This window comes from Montipora capricornis, chromosome 8, assembly GCF_036669925.1.
Source record: "Montipora capricornis isolate CH-2021 chromosome 8, ASM3666992v2, whole genome shotgun sequence".
NCBI lineage: Eukaryota > Metazoa > Cnidaria > Anthozoa > Scleractinia > Acroporidae > Montipora > Montipora capricornis.
Window position 1 is genome coordinate 1,898,131 of NC_090890.1, and position 8,575 is coordinate 1,906,705.

At 37.6% G+C, this 8,575-nt stretch overlaps 1 long non-coding RNA gene across 1 annotated transcript; it reads left to right on the plus strand.

Annotated features, from left to right (window-relative positions):
* The first annotated feature begins 253 nt into the window (after positions 1–253).
* Positions 254–6,334, plus strand: LOC138060675 (uncharacterized). The gene is made up of 3 exons (XR_011134406.1): positions 254–712; positions 1,480–1,613; positions 4,336–6,334. It is a non-coding gene; the product is annotated as an uncharacterized lncRNA (long non-coding RNA).
* The last annotated feature ends 2,241 nt before the right edge of the window (positions 6,335–8,575 follow it).

Genomic DNA, 8,575 nt, shown 5'->3' on the forward strand with positions numbered 1-8,575 from the left:
CTTGAGAAAAACAGAAAAGGAAATCTCAAAAGGAACACACTTTCCCCCGTTCCATATTTTGATTGAGGAAATTTGCTCTGCACCTTTAAAGTAGAAAATTCTCCCCGGTTTTTCCACCCAAAATGAAAGCGCCCCACGAATCGCACTGGGCTCGCAACGGGTTGTGATTGGATGTTGGCACAAAGAGAAGGATTGTGGACATTTCACAATAATTACATGATGTAACAACTTTGTCCACCATTATGAATTGCCCTGCCGCAAAGACTCTGGGAACGAGATCGGTTTGAATTATCGGTTTGTTTTTCGCGCGGGCGATCGATCCATGTCCTCTTCCTCTCTTTTTCCCTTGTTGGACGACCAAAATTGGATCTTTGCGATTCCTTAACATTTTGTGCGGGTGAAATGGCACGCATTCCACCAAATAAACCCAGTAAACATCGACGGAATCCGGAAGAAAGGGCAACGACAATTCAGGTCAGATAATCAGCATTCGCCACAAAGATACGCCAGTGACATGATTCAACCTCAGACAGTCTCCGAAAGGGTTAATCGGTGAAGACTTCATGGCAAAAATAGAGACCTTCTTCAAAACGTAAAGAGAGTTCTACGAACGTTTGGAACAAAGGGTGGCCTGGCCGAACAGCTACATTTAGCGAATGGGCGGGAAGATTCAAAAGATCCGAAAAGCAAAAGACTGCCGGAGGAGTTTTCGGTAAGTCGTCATCTTACTTACAAACCTGATTTAAGTTTAAATGGCTTAAAATTTTAAAGTTTTGTTCCCTTGTTCCCGGCCCAATTTACTTTCAAACTTGTACCTAGCTTTTTGCTCCCTAAAATTGTTTATGTCGCCTTGTTCCTAAGACATTTTGTCATTTTTCCTCTGTTCCTCAGTTCAAAATAGCCATCTTCCCTCGTTTCCCAAAACGCCAAGGAGGGCCTCAGCACAGTCATTACTTTTGCAGACCTACTCCCTTAGTAATTTCACTTTATATTGTATTAAGGCCATTTCAGGCAATAACAATAATAACGAATAGGGAATTACATGTAATATATGGATCTCTGTATACCCAGCCCCTTATTCGCCACTTGCAGATGCCTTGTTCTTCAAACGATGCCACTACAAGAGCACAATAGTGGCCGGTTATTCTGTAGTTACTCCCTTGTCACCTGTATAACTACATGTACCTTCACTGGTTTCTCATGCACGAGGAGCCAGAGCAAGCTAAATTTTGGACTGGGTGCTTAATAGGATGACTCCTTTGACACTAGATTTCACTGAAAGGTCGGTTACACTTCAGAAGAAACCGCCTGGGAGATTATCTCGCTTTGGTCTCCCATTAATTGTCAATACCTCCGTCATTCCCACCCAAATAAAGTATCTTGATGACAAATCTTATTTCCATCAATTTGACCAAAATATAAATTATCTAATTTCTTTGATTGTCCTTGATAAGGCGGTTCTGTGGACTTGATCCCTAGGTTATTTTTCCAGATGTGCTGCAACACTATTTGCACAAATTTCAACTTCCCGACTGGGTTCTTTTGAGGCCAGAATCCCAAATGAAGGGTGGCAGACAATGATGAGAAATCTGACAAAATTAAGTGGAACAGGAGTAAGTACACGAAGCTTGTAGCTATTTTAATTGACATTCTTGTGTATTTGGGAGGTGAGCGGGAGGAGTTGGGTTTTTGAGGTCTATGCACAATCACAATCCTTTCAGGTGAAACCTGGAATTACTTCTTAGCGATCTAAGTGCACAGAAAAAGCAAGTTAAAGCATGGCCTAAAAGTTGATGCGAAAGAGTATACAAAATTAAATTTACAGCTATGCTATTAATAATTAATTGTGTAGCATAATTTTATACCTGAGGTATACAATCCTTAACTCACTGTCACACCATTTTACTTTGTAACCTCTTGGGTAGCATATACCTGAGGTATACAATTCTTAACTCACTGTGTCACCATTTCACTTTGTAACCTCTTGGGTAGCATATACCTGAGGTATACAATCTATTAACTCACTGTGTCACCAGTTCACTTTGTAACCTCTTGGGTAGCATATACCTGAGGTATACAATCCATAACTCACTGTGTCACCATTTCACTTTGTAACCTCTTGGGTAGCATATACCTGAGGTATACAATCTATTAACTCACTGTGTCACCATTTCACTTTGTAACCTCTTGGGTAGCATATACCTGAGGTATACAATCCATAACTCACTGTGTCACCATTTCACTTTGTAACCTCTTGGGTAGCATATACCTGAGGTATACAATCCATAACTCATGATCACTCTTTCACCATTTCACTCTGTAACCTCTTGGGTAGCATATACCTGAGGTATACAATCTATTAACTCACTGGGATTTTTATGTTTCCCATATTTCTTACACTGGATGTAAGTACAACAAAGAAACAACTGATCACCTGAAAAGGCTGACAAAAATCAAATTTAATTCAAGGGCACCGAATAATTGCTGACACTGTCGTTGTCATGCAGTTTATAACTATCTACATGTATACTGACTTTCATTCAATGGGTGCTTTTGGTGTTTCATATCATACCATTAATATTTCTTGCATGTGATAGTCTGTTTTTGACTTTTGTTATCAAAAGGCACAACCAGTCTCTTTTTAATCATTTTTATTTTACCCTAACGAGTTCTGTCTCTCGGGTAGTCAGTCCATTTTTTACTGTTGTTATCTGAAGGCAGAACCAATTTTGTAATAATAATTATTAAATGTACTAATGAGTTCTGTCTCTCTTGGGTAGTCAGTCCAGTTTGGACTGTTATCTGAAGGCAGAACCAATGTTGTAATAATTATTATTTTGTGCTAATGAGTTCTGTCTCTCTTGGGTAGTCAGTCCAGTTTTGGACTGTTGTTATCTGAAGGCAGAACCAATGTTGTAATAATAATTATTTTGTGCTAATGAGTTCTGTCTCTCTTGGGTAGTCAGTCCAGTTTGGACTGTTGTTATCTGAAGGCAGAACCAATGTTGTAATAATTATTATTTTGTACTAATAAGTTCTGTCTCTCTTGGGTAGTCAGTCCAGTTTTGAACTGTTGTTATCTGAAGGCAGAACCAATTAAATTTGTAATAGCTATTATTTTGTACTAATGAGTTCTGTCTCCCTTGGGTAGTCAGTCCAGTTTTGGACTGTTGTTATCTGAAGGCAGAACCAATGTTGTAATAATAATTATTTTGTGCTAATGAGTTCTGTCTCCCTTGGGTAGTCAGTCCAGTTTGGACTGTTGTTATCTGAAGGCAGAACCAATGTTGTAATAATTATTATTTTGTGCTAATGAGTTCTGTCTCTCTTGGGTAGTCAGTCCAGTTTTGGACTGTTGTTATCTGAAGGCAGAACCAATTTTGTAATAGCTATTATTTTGTACTAATGAGTTCTGTCTCTCTTGGGTAGTCAGTCCAGTTTGGACTGTTGTTATCTGAAGGCAGAACCAATTTTGTAATAGCTATTATTTTGTACTAATGAGTTCTGTCTCCCTTGGGTAGTCAGTCCAGTTTTGGACTGTTGTTATCTGAAGGCAGAACCAATGTTGTAATAATAATTATTTTGTGCTAATGAGTTCTGTCTCCCTTGGGTAGTCAGTCCAGTTTGGACTGTTGTTATCTGAAGGCAGAACCAATGTTGTAATAATTATTATTTTGTACTAATAAGTTCTGTCTCTCTTGGGTAGTCAGTGCAGTTTGGACTGTTGTTATCTGAAGGCAGAACCAATTTAGTACATACAAAGCATACATGTACGTAAATTGAATATAACTGAACTCAAAAAGCGAGTTATGCGTATTTGCCACAGTGTTGCAGAATCGTGCGAGCAAGAATTACTCTAAAATCCTCGTGAGAATTGCTGCACGCCACGCGAGCTACACGGGGCAAAGTCTCTGGAAAACGTTCCCTGAATGACGTTTTGTGGATTTATGCTTCTCCGTTGTGACTTAAAAGGTGTAAAAAAAAGTAACTGAATAATATTATGTCAGAAGCGGACTCTGATGCGATATCTGCGACACCTAAACTTGCGAAATGAGTTCTTGAGTTACACTTAATGATTAGCTAAGGGTGATTTCAAATCACCGTAAGCTCATTTGCATATATTTTTTTGTCAGCCGAAGCTCGTCATGGTAAGATACAAGTTTCTTGCAATAATTCCTTTAGCTCTTACATGTAGCTTCATTATTCAGTTTCACCTACACAGGAACATTGCTTATGAATGGCAAAGTGATTTGTTACAACATTCTTCGAAAATGATATTATGAAATTAGGTATATAAATAAAATTGATTGATTGACTGGTGTGACTCTTTTCCAGGGCCTTCATCTACTTCAACCACAAGATGCAGTGCTGAAGGAAATTGAGCATTGAAATTTAATTGGAGGGAATTTCCTGAGATGCAAGAAACAGACAGTGCTGATTGCAAATTGTGATGCAATTGTGATTAATAATTGATGTCTTTGTGTCAAAACTTGGGAGGGTAGAGGTTTCATTGCCATTTTGGATATACCTTGTGAACATTATTAGGTCAAACTGTTTTAGCTGGGTCTAGTAAATTTGTTCCAGACATAAGGTAATTATGGAAGAGTCAAATGCTCTCACATTGAACTGGGTGAATACAAGGGAGAAATATTCACTGCAACAATCAGTGACTTCTCTGTTCATATTATACTGTAAGTTTTTTGACAAAAATCAAGAAGGTTTCACTGTCCCTTGGGTCTGAGGAAATTGTCAGTCATCGTTCAGTGGCAAATACATCAAACACAAATTTGTAGTATTTTTCATCTGAACTGGCGGGTGGCACACCTCATACAGTTGGATGTAACTAGTAAATTAGGTCTAACCATGCAGTTAAGAATTTGTCATAGTATACTAATTTGTAGCATTAATTTTTTCATCTGAACTGGCGGGTGGCGCGCCTCATACAGTTCGATGTAACTTGTAAATTCGGTCTAACCATGCAGTTCATTTGTCATAGTATACTAATTTGTAGTATTTTTCATCTGAACTGGCGGGTGGCACACCTCATACAGTTCGATGTAACTTGTAAATTCGGTCTAACCATGCAGTTCATTTGTCATAGTATACTAATTTGTAGTATTTTTTATCGGAACTGACGGGTGGCACACCTCATACAGTTCCATGTAACTTGTAAATTCGGTCTAACCATGCAGTTCATTTGTCATAGTATACTAATTTGTAGTATTTTTCATCTGAACTGGCGGGTGGCACACCTCATACAGTTCGATGTAACTTGTAAATTCGGTCTAACCATGCAGTTAAGTTGTCATAGTATACTAATTTGTAGTATTTTTCTTCTGAACTGGCGGGTGGCACACCTCATACAGTTCGATGTAACTTGTAAATTCTGTCTAACCATGCAGTTAATTTGTCATAGTATACTAATTTGTAGTATTTTTTCATCTGAACTGGCGGGTGGCACACCTCATACAGTTGGATGTAACTTGTAAATTCGGTCTAACCATACAGTTCATTTGTCATAGTATACTAATTTGTAGTATTTTTCATCTGAACTGGCGGGTGGCACACCTCATACAGTTGGATGTAACTTGTTAATTCGGTCTCACCATGCAGTTAATAATTTGTCATAGTATACTAATTTGTAGTATTTTTCATCTGAACTGGCGGGTGACGCGCCTCATACAGTTCGATGTAACTTGTAAATTCTGTCTAACCATGCAGTTAATTTGTCATAGTATACTAATTTGTAGTATTTTTCATCTGAGCTGGCGGGTAGCACACCTCATACAGTTGGATGTAACTTGTAAATTCGGTCTAACCATACAGTTCATTTGTCATAGTATACTAATTTGTAGTATTTTTCATCGGAACTGGCGGGTGGCACACCTCATACAGTTCCATGTAACTTGTAAATTCGGTCTAACCATGCAGTTAATTTGTCATAGTATACTAATTTGTAGTATTTTTCATCGGAACTGGCGGGTGGCGCACCTCATACAGTTCGATGTAACTTGTAAATTCGGTCTAACCATGCAGTTAAGTTGTCATAGTATACTAATTTGTAGTATTTTTCTTCTGAACTGGCGGGTGGCACACCTCATACAGTTGGATGTAACTTGTAAATTCGGTCTAACCATGCAGTTAATTATTTGTCATAGTATACTAATTTGTAGTATTTTTCATCTGAACTGGCGGGTGGCGCGCCTCATACAGTTCGATGTAACTTGTAAATTCTGTCTAACCATGCAGTTAATTATTTGTCATAGTATACTAATTTGTAGTATTTTTCATCTGAGCTGGCGGGTGGCACACCTCATACAGTTCGATGTAACTTGTAAATTCGGTCTAACCGATCAGTTCAGATCTCATAGTATACTAATTTGTAGTATTTTTCATCGGAACTGGCGGGTGGCACACCTCATACAGTTCGATGTAACTTGTAAATTCGGTCTAACCATGCAGTTAATTTGTCATAGTATACTAATTTGTAGTATTTTTCATCGGAACTGGCGGGTGGCGCACCTCATACAGTTCGATGTAACTTGTAAATTCGGTCTAACCATGCAGTTAAGTTGTCATAGTATACTAATTTGTAGTATTTTTCTTCTGAACTGGCGGGTGGCACACCTCATACAGTTCGATGTAACTTGTAAATTCTGTCTAACCATGCAGTTAATTATTTGTCATAGTATACTAATTTGTAGTATTTTTCATCTGAGCTGGCGGGTGGCGCGCCTCATACAGTTCGATGTAACTTGTAAATTCTGTCTAACCATGCAGTTAATTTGTCATAGTATACTAATTTGTAGTATTTTTCATCGGAACTGGCGGGTGGCGCACCTCATACAGTTCGATGTAACTTGTAAATTCGGTCTAACCATGCAGTTAAGTTGTCATAGTATACTAATTTGTAGTATTTTTCTTCTGAACTGGCGGGTGGCACACCTCATGCAGTTGGATGTAACTTGTAAATTCGGTCTAACCATGCAGTTAATTTGTCATAGTATACTAATTTGTAGTATTTTTCATCGGAACTGGCGGGTGGCACACCTCATACAGTTCGATGTAACTTGTAAATTCGGTCTAACCATGCAGTTCATTTGTCATAGTATACTAATTTGTAGTATTTTTCATCTGAACTGGCGGGTGGCACACCTCATACAGTTGGATGTAACTTGTAAATTCGGTGTAACCATACAGTTCATTTGTCATAGTATACTAATTTGTAGTATTTTTCATCTGAACTGGCGGGTGGCACACCTCATACAGTTCGATGTATGTATAACTTGTAAATTCTGTCTAACCATGCAGTTAATTTGTCATAGTATACTCATTTGTAGTATTTTTCATCTGAACTGGCGGGTGGCGCACCACATACAGTTCGATGTAACTTGTAAATTCGGTCTAACCATGCAGTTAATTTGTCTTAGTATACTAATTTGTAGTATTTTTAATCGGAACTGGCGGGTAGCACATCTCATACAGTTTGATGTAACTTGAAAAGTAGGTGTACCCATGCAGGTAATCCACATGGTTAATTTGTTTTAGTATGCTAGTGTTACCCAACTGAACTGGCAGGTGAACTGTAAACCCGGAGGTAAGCCGCACCCTGACCTTACCAGCTGAAATTTACGGAAAAAAGTGTTTTGACACAAAACAAAAGAAATCCAAAGTCTAGTCTTTAGAAGTCAAGTTTATCCACTGTTCATGAAACGTCAACTCACTATTCACTAATATTGTAACGGAAAGTACTTTAATGTAATTTTAGCACTTTACTGTAATGAACATCGTTTTTACCAACTTGGACATATGATTGATCTTTTTCTGGTATTTGTTGACAGGAATTTCTCAAACCCAGTTTTGCCATAGATTTTTTTGCATTACAACAAGAATATGAGCGGAACGTTTGTAGCTTAGTACATGCAACTAGGCATAAAATTGGATGCAAAGACGGAAAACTGGCCACCAGAGACAGCCTTTATCAGATCTTCCCGCAGATAAGCCGCGCCAATTTCTAACAACTATATTTGTAATTGGGGTAACATAAGCCATATTTTTATACTTATTTAATAATAATGAAATCCCTTGCATATATTTTATTCCTTATTTTGATGAATTTGTATGGGTTATCAAATAGTGATGAGTGAATTTAGGGAATAATTTCACACGTGCTTTGTCCAAAATCAAATAATAAGCCTTAAGGCAAGAAAAATTATTTGATTTTGGACAAAACACAAGTGGAATTATTCCCAAGTTTCACGAGTATACATTGTACCATTTCGTCAGCTATAAATCATGGTTGACAAATCGCAATCATAGGACGTGGGTTTTTTCGAAAGTGGACACCATTTTGGCACGGTAGAAAAAGTTGCCATGGTAACTCATGTTATTAATTGAATTATTTTATTGAACTTATTGCAAGAATTTCATCGTACACTTAGATTCTATTGAAAGTAATATAAACAAATGATTATTTTTAGATTTGAAATAAAAATTTATGCATTCACAAACTCTAGAACTTGTTCTTTTTTCTACGTAAAATCGACTAACCTTTCATCCATTTCACTTTTTATTA